The sequence below is a fragment of the Cottoperca gobio genome, chromosome 7 (assembly GCF_900634415.1).
Source record: "Cottoperca gobio chromosome 7, fCotGob3.1, whole genome shotgun sequence".
In the NCBI taxonomy this organism is placed as follows: domain Eukaryota; kingdom Metazoa; phylum Chordata; class Actinopteri; order Perciformes; family Bovichtidae; genus Cottoperca; species Cottoperca gobio.
Genome location: NC_041361.1, coordinates 17,970,121 through 17,984,957, shown reverse-complemented (window position 1 = coordinate 17,984,957; position 14,837 = coordinate 17,970,121). Strand labels below are relative to the sequence as shown.

Below are 14,837 nucleotides of genomic sequence, written 5' to 3'. Positions count from 1 at the left end.
CACACAGAGAAATAAATACACATTTTTCTCCTTAGACATTTTCTTTAGTTTGGGATTGTTGTGTTTAATGGAATGCATTTCATAATTCAATTAAAATTCATTTATATAGCACCAAATCATAACAGATGTTATCTCAAGGCACTTTTCATATGGAGCTAGACCGTTCTCTTTATAAGACCAAATAATACCCACCACGAGCAGAAATGTTATAAGAATTTCATAATAACTTACTGACTACCAACTAAGATAGATGACATTATTTATTATGCTATAAAACTTTATTTTAAGTGTTATTCACTAACCCTATGAATAATTTCTTACATTTACCAGCACATTATTAATCATTACCTCATTTATTATGTTCAATTCATACGATACAAAAAAGTAGTCACCATAATTTAGTTAGAAAATATTGTTTGCAGAAAGCAATCAACCCTCATTGTCTGAATGACACAGCCTGCAATAAACAGGGTGAACAGACTCTGGCAGAACAGGTTCATAACCTGAAACCTTTTAGCCCCAATGCTGAGCCTCTCAGGCACAACTTCCCCTCTGGCTGCATACATCTCGCACTTCCTTTAATGAGAACCCAAAACATGGCCTCAACTGCACCAGCTAAAACCAAAATACAAACATGTATGATGGAGCTTGTTTGAATGCATTCAGCACGAGAGGCAGATTGTAAGGTCAATAGAATCAATAATCTTCTGAATGAGCCATTTAATAGCATACACGTGTATCCAAGCAACATCATGCAAGTATGTCACCACCGTGACCACATGGAGGCGCTGTCTCCTTGTGCGTCCACACCTCTCTCCAGTTGAGTTTCCAATCCAGTGCGCTGGAACTTCTCTGCTTCAGTGCATCAACATGAGCATCTCAGATATAATATGTTTGGTATTTACATATCATTACACCTAGATTATGAATATATGTTGTATTTTGTGCAAGTGATGGAAGTTATAGGAAGGGAGGGAAATTATTACTCTTGTGAACTGCTTATCTATTCCATATAGTCTGACTTTAGGTGTTTAACACTATAAACCAGTTCAGTTTTAAATTGTATAGTATGAACTTGAGCTACCACAGGAAACACTGCACAGAATCACAAATCAGTATTATAAACTAAAGCTTGTCAGGCTCAGGAAAAGTCTGGTGAATGTGGATTAATGTGGATTAATATATAAAGATTAAGATTTACAATTTCCAGTAGGAACCGATGGGCTTGGGGCTGCGGGGCTACAGAAAGTCTGGAGATATTGGAAAGTATTGAAAGACACAGCAATAGCAGAGGTGTAATTAATAAAACTACTGTATTCTATTTAGTTGAGCTAGTTTCAGGGCCATGGTATTGTGCATGCTGGCTCACTGGCATGGTTTACAAGGGCACTTGATGGAGCGGAGCCAACTTTAATAAAATATGCTTTACTTGTGCTTTTTCTGCTATGACAATTCAAAATGTCTGCTGTGATTAAAGGCCTATTGTTGGTTTGGGTGGAAAATGTTGTCATAATGCCGACCAAATTAAGAAAATTGAGCTGGAGTACAATTTCAATGTTGATCTTCTAAACTGTCTGCAGTAAATTATTTGTTTTATAGCCTGTTATGTCTCAGATTCTTTGGTGCTCACAGAATGTGAACAGTTCACATTTATGAGGCAGAAAAAGACAAAACTCCCTGTGAACATTTTACTTACACTGTTACATTCAGTAGCCTTGAGAGGATGAAAAGCTGTGACTTGTTCCTTTTCCTAGAAATCCAGAGAATGTCTTTTAGACAAACACAGAGAAACAGACATAAGATAGCTACAGCTGCTACTGTCAAAGCAATAAAGAGACTACACTGCTGACTAGGGTTGTAAAATATTCAATATGGAAACTTTCCATGGGAATTAATGAGAATAAAATTGGAAATACCATGTCTTACGCAGATAGAAACCTTCTATCATACAAGCAGACATAATCCATTAATTTGTCAAATACATAGGCCTACAATGTGAAATGTGCCATGTGGTGAGTTAGCTAGCTAGCTATCAAGTTAACTACTAGGGAAATATACTTTGAAAATAAGCCGACAATGTGGGCAGTGTGCAAACGTAGGGTTTAAAAGGGAACAATTAAAAGAAAATAAATGTTTTCCAATAAAAATAAATGGAAATAGATTAATTAAAACTCTTCCATTAGCATTATCAGTCGAGCTATACAGTAACAGCTAGCTAGCAAAACTAGCAGAAGGTGTTAACACGTTATAAACATCTAGGCTACTATCTGCCGGTTCATTTAAATATCATTTTCTTTAAATACAAAGTATATTCACTCCAGTAATATGAAAAAAAACATACATGAAAGCATGTAGTCCGTTGGCTCAGCCGTGTTTGCTGCACATTTGAAGAGAGAAGGCAGGGTTTTCATTTCACTGAACTGCCTGAATGCTGTGCATTGTTACAATTAATTAAACTGAGTCAACTTCTTCTGGTACTATTAATACTACTACAGTCCCTAAGTAATGTTACTGATACATGTTACACCTTCACACTACTCATTTCAGCATAATGATAAATATTCACAGTGGTGGCCTATTGGTAAGTACATTTAGAATATTTAGCAAGAATATCTATTGTAAGTTACTTTATACTTCGGTACTTTTACTTAAGTAGGATTTTGAATGCAGGACTTTTACTTGTAGTCTAATGGAGCATTTTTACCTAGTTGTAATGGCACTTTTACTCAAGTAAAGAATATGAGTATTTCATCCACCCCTAATATTTAATTTATGTATTTCGTCTCACTTGAGGTGCTGTCAATCCATTTCTACTTTCCTCAGTGACATATCGCTTTATCACCTGCAGATGGTCCACAATGTTGCTGCCAGACCTTTCACCAGCTCCTCTGAAAGGTCTCAAAGCCTCCAAACAAATGCTTGAATGGATTCTGTTTTAAGAACAGTGGACGGCTTAAGAGCCTAATAAAAGAGTTCTTGAGAGGAAAATACAATTCATTGGTCCAGTTTCTGTCTCAATTGAACTCATACATGGTTTCTTTAGTACAATTAAACCAACAAAGAGCCTATCGTTAATAATAACCACTACAATAAGACACACTATCAATGAATAAGATGGAAATGTGATCCGATGTACATCAACACTGCATAATTCAGATTATTTAATGGCAATCCGATAATAAAGAAGAAAAGCTCATGCTGTCAGTGATGCATGGAGGAGCTGCGACTGGAAGCACATGAAGGAGCACATCTGACACACCTGGAGTCACTTGAATCAAATCAGGGGAGTCATGCTGGGAATAAATTGTCTCTTTGCCCTCTGGGGGCAGCGTTCTCTGGGCAGCGCTGAGGGAATTCACAACAGAGCTCTGCATGGAGAGACACCGAGCTTCAGTACAGCACAGTGTATCACTCCTTCCTATAGGGCTCTGATCAGGGCCTGTCACACATTTGTCTGAGAGGGCATTACAATCTGAACAACATACCCTCTATTCTTCAACGCTCAATTTGGATGAGGAAAACCCTAACAATAAAATCATTTGATGGGAGAGAAATGTGAGAAAAATAGGAAACCCAGGATTGCCAGACATGCTATAGTGCAGCAGTAGAATTACAAATGCATCGAAAGAATGCAATACAAATAAAGAACAGAACATATAACGTTGAAAACACATTCATTGTAAGAAGTCCAAGAGTTTCATGCAAAATGTGAAAGTATTTTGCGCCAGGAATGAGGATAAAAAAGATGAAGAGCATTGCGCACAAACCTGCTTCCTCTTCCACAAGTTTAGGTTTTTTATATTTACGCTTGTGCTGTTTTACTGCTTTTCTTTGTATGTACTTTTGCAATATCGGCTCTCAAAAAGTTCTGTAATACACTTAACTTTCTTACTACTTACTTTAAATTTTACTACTAATACTTCCACTACTACACTTCTTACTGTTACTTCTTCTCAGGGAGACTGGAAGTCTGGATTACACTGCTGAGGAGTCTCAGGGCAAAAATGAGCTGTTGGCCACGATTGACCTGCCCACACATTCCTCCTACTGTGTTTGCACTGCATGTTAAGTTAGTCACTGGCTGTACTGCAACCAAGCAATACAACATGTCCTATGGTTAGAGTGCTAACCTTCCTCTGGTTTGCTGTGTTTTTTTGTTGTTGTTGCTTTAGCAATGAAAGATATTAAAACTAAATTTTAAGATAGGGTCTTACAATGCAAGAGCCACCTTAAAGCCTTTATCACATCATTTTAAATTGGGCTTTTGTGGTGCTAATCAAACTAAACAAACTAATTACTGAACCTGGGGCCCCCTGAGGGTTTGGGGCCCTGGGAAATGTAACGTTTATCTCCATGTCTCCTTGCCCAGTTGATCAAAACAAATTGCTTTAAAGTTTAAGTTGACATTTTCTTAAGTCTTCAAACAATACTCACATGTACTTTGGAGCAGCGATTGCTCTCCGTAATCTCTTCTGGATAAAATCCATTCTGAAGTTCAGTCAAAGCTAATATGAAGCTTTTTAAGTGGGTATTTTGTTGTACACTAAAAGAAACACAAAAAAATACAAGCACAGCGCTTTATAATAAAAAGTATAACATTTATTTGAAAAGAAAGCCTAAATCTTACACTTTACGGTGAGCGACTTAGTGTGTGACAACAGGTGGGTTTTTTACGATGTGTCATCTTTTTCCAAGAGTCATTTTGCTTGAATGCAATTATGCATAAAATCGACTCAGCATGAATGTAACCATAAAAGCCTCATGTTGACAGTGAAGGTCAGTGTGCTGGAAAATGACAATCTCAAACCAAACAGAAATATAACATGAGCTGATTTCAAAAGATGGGTGCTTGTATAAAGATATTCATAGATGTGTTATCACGGTTTATAACCTTTCGGAAACCTGTGGAAGAGGATTGTCACCTGCTTTAGGTCATCTTCTCAGAAAGCCATATACTTAGATCGGATTCCTTTCTTGATACATGATAATGCGACTCTGATAAGGAGCCAACCCTGATCATAAATAATACTTCCTTCCTCCTCGATAAATGACTTGGCAAGAAAACACAAAGAGCGCTACAGTCAGAGCCACAGGGCCAAAGATTATTTACAGAAAAACATGACTGTTGTGGTGTGATGTGGTTGTTGGCCATAAAGATAAATAAGGTAATGACCTGAACTTGCTTACAGTAAACTGTAAAATAAACCTTCATAAGATTGTAAACCAATATTTCCTTTGTTTATCTGCTTTGTTTTTGAAGTCTTTTTAACCTCCTCAGTCAGAACTCGATATGACCTCTGTTATCTAAGAAATAGGGGACTGGACCAAAATCTATGGTCTAATGTGTTTGTAGTTTATTAGCGTTATGATTTATTGCAATACATCTTACATAGAGAGGCTGAAATATAAACAACAGATGAGAGATTAAACATATATTTGTGCACAAATGACAGCATCTGCCGTATTAAGAGCAGTGAGCTCTTATATTTTAGTTAAAGAAATATCCCATTTACCCCAAAATAAACTTATTCTGCTAAAATGTATTCCAGCCCACAGCATAGCACTCTTAGCATTTATTGGATGTGGGCTTTTTTTATTTAAGTTCAACAGTGACCTTCTCTCCAAGTGGCGCCTCGCTTGATGACAGTAAAGAGATGATGCAGACAGGAAGTGTATTTTGGGTGCTCGCGACCAGAACCCATTCAAAATTTCAAAATACACATAAAGACTACCTTAGGAAACACTGATGTAATGTTGCTGGTGGTTTCTGAGGTGTAAAGAAGCAGGTGGGAAGTGTCTGGCTTCCACATCACCTCTCCAGAAGCCCTGGATCAGCTGACTTGCTACAGCTAGCTTTAACTTTTAGTGTTAATTAATTATCACTGTGTACCCGCTGTCCAAGCCTTGCATCTTTTTTGCGTGGCGCAAATTTATTTTAGTTCACCCCTCTCCTTTCCTCCACTCTGTCTCTGACTGTAGGTGTGTGTCACCGCCGACCGAAGATTTTATTGTTTTGCACAGTTCTGTAAATCTCGAGTTACCTTCTAGACACGACCGTGTTCAGGCTCCAGGCATGTGAACTCCCAGGAACCTAAAACCGGCCACCCACATGATGATTTATTTTATTTATTTATTTTTGTTGAGGTTCAGGTCATTGTCCTTGCGCCAAGCAGACCGTTTCTGGACCTCTTCACTGTATGCTGTTTTATTATTATTAAATATTAGACTCACTTTGGTTTCTGCAAATTAGATTAAGGTGTTAGGTATTAAGACAGACGTGCTGGAGTTTCTGTTAGTTAGAAAATCCTTAATCCACTGACAGAGAAGGGTTTCTAGACCTAATGTCTGCAGTTTATTGATCAGGCTGATTGTTAGAGAGTGCTGGGCCGCTGCGTCTGCACGCAGCACCATCTTGCTTCAGTTGCCAAAGGAGTCACAAAAAACATTTGTATTCATTATCTGTCAGCCAAGTTTGACCAAAACGTGTCGCTCCAGACCAACTGACACTCCAACTGGAAGGACAAAAATCTGAAAGATTACAATTGTCAACTTTATGTTTTCATTTCTATTGGTTGGAAACTCCTCTGAAAGAATTCGGTCCGTTATGGGACTCTAACCTTCCACTGAAACTTGAGGTAGTAATCATATAGCGAGACTAAGAGTCTACAGCCATGATAGCAGATCTGTGTGACATGTACATGTAGGCCCAGGGGTGCTAAATGCTAGTATAAACTTTGTGCTACTAAAATGCACTCCAGCCCTCCACATCTCAGCCTTGGCATTTATTGAATGCGGGCTTTTATATTTTTATTTCAACAGTGACCTTCTATCCGCTATGGCACTTTGCGTGTTGACAGTAAATAGAGGACTAAGACACGAAGTGTATGATGTATACTCTCTACCAGAACCATTTCTTCACATTTCACATAAAGACTATCTTGCCAGAGTTTGTCACAGTGGAAAACCTGACTGATTGTTGCTGAGATGTAGAGAAGAAGGTGGGTGTTGGAAGGTGGAAAAGAAGCACCTTGAAGTATCTGGTTCCACTTCCCCAGAAGCCCTGGATCAGGCAAGATGTGCAACAACAGCTTTAGTGTTTCATGTATCATCACTGTGTACCCACTCTCTTAGCATTGCATCCTGTTCTCTTTTTATATTATTGTATCATGTCACATGTTCAGTATGTAGTCGTATCTAAAAATATATTTATAATATATTAGTAAATACTAATGAGAATTTAAATATGTCATCTAATGAAAAGGACATAGAAATGTATAAACCAGTGTGTAGTATTTAAGGGGATCTATAAGCAAAAATGGAATATAATATTCATTACAATGTTTTAATTAGTGTATAATGACCTGACACTAAGAATGGTTGTGTTTTCGTTACCTTAGAGCCCTTCATATCTACATAGGAAGCGGGTCCTCTTCCACGGAGTCCGCTATGTTGCATCGCTATGTAGGATCTCAGAACGGACCAACCAAACACTGGCTCTAGAGAGGGCCTTTTACGTTTTTCGCATTACAGACATGCTTGTAAAAGTGCAGTATTGCTCCTAAAGTAGTGTTATGGTAAGGAAGGCCTCTAAGCGAGGCAAAGGATCTTAAAGATAACACGTTGTTAAAGGGAGGGGTATTCTGGTGGTTGCAATCTGCTACATGTCACCAAATCCTACACACTATCTCTTGAAAATTGTAGCAAATTACAATTGTCACTATAATGTGTTTTTGATTGATTTAAAAAAAAAAAAGTGAGTAAAAGCACAAGGATGAATATTCAGTGTGAGAGTCATAAGAAGATGACTAATACATTTGAACTTATTTTTGAAAAAAGTTGACACCTTTACCAATAGATGGATAACTGAACGCGTCCACCGGGCACAGGCCCAGGGGCCCGATGTGTCAGGGGCCCCCTGGCTAAAGACTTTTCTTTTTGATAAAGCTTATAGTTAGGGCTGGATCAGGCTTGCCTTGGATCAGCCCCTAGTTATGCTGCTATAGGCTTAGACTGCCGGGGACACCTGCCTGCTCTCCTCCTTCTCTTCTTCTCTCCTCCCCTCCCTCTCTTCTTCTCCCTCTCTATCTGTATGCATTTATGTAAATATATGTTACTAACTCATCATCCAGGGCATCATCCCCGGAGTTTCTGTGTCTCATGTGGCAGGTTGCCACTGATAAAGTTTACGTCAGGATCATGAATCGTGACAGCGCCTGCTGACCTGGTCCTGCTGGACACCGTGAAGCCTTATTGACATTTTCCTGGATTCATCCAAACTTTCTCTTTTCCAACACAACATAATTTCTGTCAAATGTTGTATTTGTACGATGTTGTTTATCCTGTACATACGACATCTATTGTACGTCTGTCCGTCCTGGGAGAGGGATCCCTCCTCAGTTGCTCTCCCTGAGGTTTCTAACCTTTAATTATGGGGTTTCTTTTGGGAAGTTTTTCCTTGTGCGATGCGAGGGTCTAAGGACAGAGGGTGTCGTATCCTGTATAGTCTGTAAAGCCCACTGAGACAAATGTATAATTTGTGATATTGGGCTATATAAATACATTTGATTTTATTTTGAACTTTATATGTCACTTAACGAGACACATACCAACCAGGAACAGACTTAAAATGGCCACAAAGATTTCAAAAAGACTACAAAGATATGCAAAATCATCTGCAACGAGACACAAAGCAACTGCAAAAAGATGTGAGAATGGTTCTGAGCCTGCCTGAGGGTGGGTTGTAAACGGGGTGTGAGGGGTCTCTCATGATCTAAGAGGGCCGTTTGTAGAGAGACCACTCAAGTGGATGTCTCTCAGGTTTGGGAGTGGGAAGCAAACGATCCACTGAGCCGTTTAAACTATTCGCTGCAGGTCCTTGCTGTCTGCAGCAGTGCAACTAGAGAACCACACTGTACCGCAGTACTTTAACATACTATAGTGCAGCAGGATAGACAGGATCAGAGGTCATGTCTAGATCATTTCCCAAAGATTTGCAAAACTCTTGCGAAATGGTCTGTTCTTTGGTGAACATGAATGTCTGTACAAAATAAAATGCAAATCCATCCATTTGTTGAGGCATATCAGCCTGGACAGAAAATGGATGGACCTACAATCCTTAAAACCTGTGGCTCCTGTGGCTAAAAAAGCTCTAAAACGTGTCCCGATTACTTAAGATTATTGCCATCCCATAGACAGCTGTGAATGGTACTGATCAGTTTTGAATAAATGTGACCAATCAACAAACATCCTATCATAGGTGAACAATACTGACCAAACCCTAATACATATTACAGTAAACACAAGGTCAATATCAACAACCCCCTACTGCTTATTCCTAGCAGTTGCTCCAGATGTAACATTGTATGTTTTACCCTGACAGAAATACAGGGTAGAGCACAGGTTTTGCCCTTGAAAATGTCATCTTTGCTTGTCAGGCAGAGTGGCGAGACAGTCAATATTGTGTCATTTTATAGCCTGCCTGCACACATATCTTCCCTGCTCACGTGTATCCCTCCCCAACCTCAGCCAATCCTTCACCCAACCCTCCATCCCACAAGATAACTTACCGTAGCTTATTACTTTCACCCAGCCAGCTACTAAATCTTTGACATCTTTATTATAAAGCCAAGTTCATGGATTCCAGGAAGGGGAATAAAAGCGCTTTGGATTGTATACCTTCTTCTTCCTCAAAGCACCCACAACTCAATGCCTAATAAATTACTTTCCTGATACGCAGTACTTGGGTTTGGGTTACTAAATAACCAAGTCAGTTAGGCAGCTGTTATTGCAGAGACATGCTAATGGCCCAGAGCCATTAGTCATTACCATAAAATAAAATGAGTAGTCAAATAAAAAGTCTAACACACATCCCTGAAGTGAGTTAAATAAGCAGGAGCATCTTCCTGGTGGATGTTCATTTGTTATTGTTTACATTTATCTCCTGAATTATATATAAATGAAGGTTTTTAAAAGTCTTTGAAATGCAGTTTTGAAGAAGTTTTTCCAGCTTGATGGAGCAAACATAGCATAGTTTTAACAGAACAGATAGTGTTGATGTGTCATGCTGACCAGCAACACTGTAAGGAACAATAAGCTTTTCAGAGTGGTGCTCCGCTGGGAAGACAGTCCTGTATCGCCACCTGGTACCTTATTACTCACTAAATGGAAATTGATCCTGTATATGTATTGTGCAGCTTTAGCATAGAGGCTGATGCAAAACCTGTGTAGTCTGTGTGTGTTTTGTGCTAAGTGTCCAGTGCAGTGGCTATAACCACATCAGCTGTCTCGTTCAGTTTGCATTTTGTCATTCTGGGGGGGGAAAAAGTGCAGTTAGGAGATATTAGTGAACAGAAAGTAAAAGGCTCTATTACCCTGCATGTGTTTGTACATAGGGCTGGAGGTGAGGGGTATTTGCTGTATGGGTGTGTGTGCGTGTTTGTAATGGTGGGGGGACGGGAGAAAAGAGAAAGATATCAACATAGAAAGAGACAGGGAGGGGTGGTGAGAGGGTAAGAATGTGTATTCTCCTTGATAATCAACCCCCCCCCCCCACACACACACCTTCTTCCCCACCTTCATCAAGGCAGAGACACTGTCTGATGTAATTTACATAAAGTGCTAAAAGGGGAGCTGACAGAGCAGTCCAAGTGATACTAGCCAACGGACGCTCAGGAAGGAGGACCCAGAGCTGACACTGAACACAGCAAGCTATTTCACAGCCTCTCAGCACACACCCACTTACACACACCTGTGACTCTAGCAGAGTATTTAGTCAGAGGAGGACCTCGACCTGGGCAGAGGCACAATTAAAATATAATAAATAACTCCCTGCTGGCATCTCAGTAGTCAGTTGACTTTGACTGCAGAAAAATGCATTTTCGAGTGCAAAGGGAGTGAGCTGAGAGAACAAGAGAGGATCATCTGACATCTTCTTCACTTAACAGGTAAACTGAACCTTTTCTCTAATTGTTGCCTCGAGCCTTTGTGCTTTTTACACCAGTTTGTGGCTTACTGTTGTTGTAATAGAAGTCTTTAAAACGGTTTCACTACAACTAATGTTTTCGTTTAAGCAGTTTCTTTTAAACTGAACACCATAAATGACCTTTAAATAACTGAGTGAAGATTTTTTTCAGAAAACCAAATACCAAGAAAACATTTCCTTTACCTTTTTTTTCTTTTATTTAATTCAGTTAAAAATAAATGTGATAGTGAAGATGGATCACTTGATAGTACATGATGGTTAACAGAACCACAGTAGCAGCTGCACCATTCAGTAGTCACATTTAATACATAGTTATATTCAGTTAGGATTATCAAGTATCTGTATGCCGATTCCTGCATTGTTGGTTGTGTTTACACATGTGCTGTGTGTACATGCTGTAGGTCTGTTTTTGCCTCACGTTCAGTTTAACTGTCTGCCGTAGTGCACCAACTCCACCCCTCAGATCAAACGGCAGGTAGATCAAGTTTCATTACTTTTCAAACTGAGAACAGGTAGGGCAGCATTGTGGATGACTGTTGAGCTGAAGATACACACCTTCGGCTGAGGCCGACACAAAGGGGCTTGAAAACAGGAAACAATAGAATTTTACATTAGTTTGAAAAGGACGCTTCAGTTTGAATTAGGTGTCGTCATCGACACACTGCGATGTGTATACTGATGTGTCAGTGAGACAGGAGAAAACATGTGCTACTGATCAGTACACAGCACAATACAGAACAAAGAGTTCCTCTCCCAGGCCTGAGGTGGGTTTATTTGGGTTAAGTAAAGACATAAGTCTGAGTTAATATTTGACTTTTGCTGTTGGCTACACTGCACAAGCCTTCAGTATGACCCCACATCGCTACGGATTACCTTCTTCCATTCGAACTCTGGACAGTTTAAAATAAAAGATCACAGCAAGGCTTTAATGCGCTTTCCACACTTTATTCATTTTAAAACAGTTTGTTGTTATATAAGTAGGCTACATAGGCAATTAGACTTTCTCCAACTTAAAGTCAGACTATATGTAACTTTAGTTAAACAGTGTCCAATGTGGCTACATATGATTATTACTGGATAATTATAAATTCTGTAACTTACCGCGTCAGGGAACTGAATCAAGCTAAAGTTGGCTAGCATGAGCTAACGTTAGCCACCAGCTACTGGTCATACCATAAAGCTGTAGCAGCCACAACAACACAAAGTGTATTGATTTGACCGTTTGTGGATATCAGCTAGGCTAAAAACTAGCTTTACGTAATCTGTTGCAGCCCACATGTTGACCTTTGTCCTGGCTCAAAAAAACTAACATCCATAAAAAGGTTACGTTTTATTTGAACCGGAGCTTCTGCAGATGAATTCCAATACCCAATATGTTATGACCCACTGTTCCACAAGTTAGGAACGATACAAGATGAATAACCTTGACTGTTGTCGTTGTCCAGAGGGGAGAGGGAGACACATCTGGCAGATCTGCACTCTGCTGAGTGCACTTCTCTAGTTGCTCATTAATTCAAACTTTTCATTTGTAAAATAATTCTAAATGATTTCTTCTTTCCAAACTTACATAGTCTCACTTGAAGAGTCTTTATCTGCATCTGTTTACTCTTCTGTCTCTCTTCACTACCACTAGAAGTCTCCGATTAAGATGATCCATTCCTTGATTTTCTGAAATACTAAGGGACATTTTTCACTAATGCAGGGACACAATGTAATTACCTGTTTCCAGTGCAGTGTCACACACGTGTGAAAGATTGTCAGGCGGCCAGATCATGACATAAACAGCATCTTTTTACATTTGTAAATAAGAGTGGTAGAAATGTCGATAGAGAGCTGTGGAATGTAGTTCTGAGCAGCTGATTGAACACTGAACTATTAGCTAAGATAGAAGTTAAATGTGTTACCAAATCACTAGAAAAGGAAAACCTCACTCAGGAGAGTTTACATCAAACACACACAGCTATGCAGAACGTGGGGATTTGTTAGAGCCTACACATTTGAATTTAATCTCATTGATTGCATCTTTCCAATGTAAAGAAAAGGTTAAACAAAGCTGTAAATATATATATGTTTAACTATGTTAGTTTAGGTGAGTGTTTGTGGAATCATTAGTAGCACAACGAGGCACAGTCTGAGGTCGTTGTTACAATTGGTTTCACCTTATTGGCTTTTAACAATGTGAGGCTGTGTTGTTGTTGTTGGTTGCTATTTATTCAGTGCTCATTGTACAGGTAACATGGCCTGGGACTTTGTGAAATCATCTCTCCTTTTAAAGACTTTGAGCTTGATCTCTATGATGTGTGAATGATGTGAAACATACACTCATTAACCTAATGTCCACTTGTATGGGTGTGAATTGACCCTTTGTATAAATACTAGCGATGACTAAACTATGAAAATGCCAATAGTCAAACTGTTAACGTCATAGCTTTAGCGAGCCAAAGGTGGGTCAATCATTCCATAGCAAAGTAGCAACTGACACAAATTGTGACAGTAGAGCTCCTTTTGATGGTCACTATTTAAGATATTTATTGATTTTGCTTCAATTTGACTGTTTCAAGGACCTCCTTGTGTTTTTTCGTTAGCTGCGCTCTCACTGAAAATACCCCAAGGTGGTGCGTTAAATTGTATCTGGATACACTTTTGTACAGGACGCTCCAGCAAGTGACCACAACCGATTACAGAATTTCAGTTTGAGCAATAGGGAAATTTAGTCTTGATCAGTGATTAAAGGAGGCTTTAAACGGATAAGACAGGTGTAATTATACAGACACATCTCTCCTCATCCCACTAAAGCATGTTGAAGAGACGAAGAGTTGACGGAGCAGGAATTTCAAGGGTAGATGGTGCGATTAGACGCAGAACAAGCAGGGACTTTGTGTAGATGGGAGTACTGACGCAGGACTAGCCCCGAGGGCACAGGGAGGAGAACACCTGTGCTCTGAGTGACTATCCATCAACCCTAACACACAGTCTACTTCCCATTAGGGGCCTTTAATACCTACCACACCAGCAGGCAGGTTATTACAATAATATTCTTAATGCAAATGTAAAAATAAGTAGACAGGGAGACCAGACTCAGCAATGTGGTCTTCAAAGCCCTGAGTTCTGTACTCTGGCCCAGGTGACCTACAGTGACCCAAAACCGGGTCCATTATTTTCTGTAAAGTTCCTGTGCTGTGCTGTCTGATATACAGATTTGGACACACATGCTCAAAAGTCACATTAACAAAGCAGCCTGTGTTTATGCCTCATTATATTCCAGGTAGGGCCACATACTGTAACTCACAACCAAAACCATCTTTCATCAGCTGCTCGAAGGGCGCAAGGATTCCCTGTATCAGCTGGAGTACTTTGCACACTGACGACCATTATATGCAAACTGGGGGAGGTAGTAAGATGTCTCCTGCGGGGTGTTCATGGGTTCAAAGCTAACAGGAGCAATGGATGTCAATAGCTTAAAATAGCTAGCAAAATAGCACTTAGGCTATCTTTATGGGCTTTATCCGCCCCAAGCAACAGCCTACATTGCACAGACTGCATCCTTTGTCATCAGTTACATAATGGTACTATGTACCCTGAAACTGTGGGCACCGTCAGATCGAGTCTACGCTCAGGACATGCAAAAAGCAGCCAGTGTCACCATGTTTACAATGACCTGCTCATTATTGCTCATCAGCTGTGTGACATGACACAGAACAAATGACGAGATAAGGCATTGGTCAAACATTACAACACTAAACTACCAACAGGGGCTCAGTAGAGGTTTACATTTTTAATAATTTATTGTGGAATCAAGGGTCTCAAATATGTGACTTGTTCGGGGTCTGTGTCGTGAGTAAAATGTTATCATGAT

General features: G+C 39.6%; 1 protein-coding gene across 1 annotated transcript in view; it reads right to left on the bottom strand.

The window, feature by feature from the left end:
* Positions 1 to 4,434: 4,434 nt before the first annotated feature.
* ptpn11b (protein tyrosine phosphatase non-receptor type 11b) overlaps positions 4,435 to 14,837 on the bottom strand; it is a 50,204-nt gene continuing 39,801 nt past the window's right edge. Inside the window, exon 16 of the mRNA XM_029435489.1 lies at positions 4,435 to 4,543. The gene's annotated coding sequence lies outside the window, so the exon portion shown is untranslated. The remainder of the gene's footprint in view (positions 4,544 to 14,837) is intronic.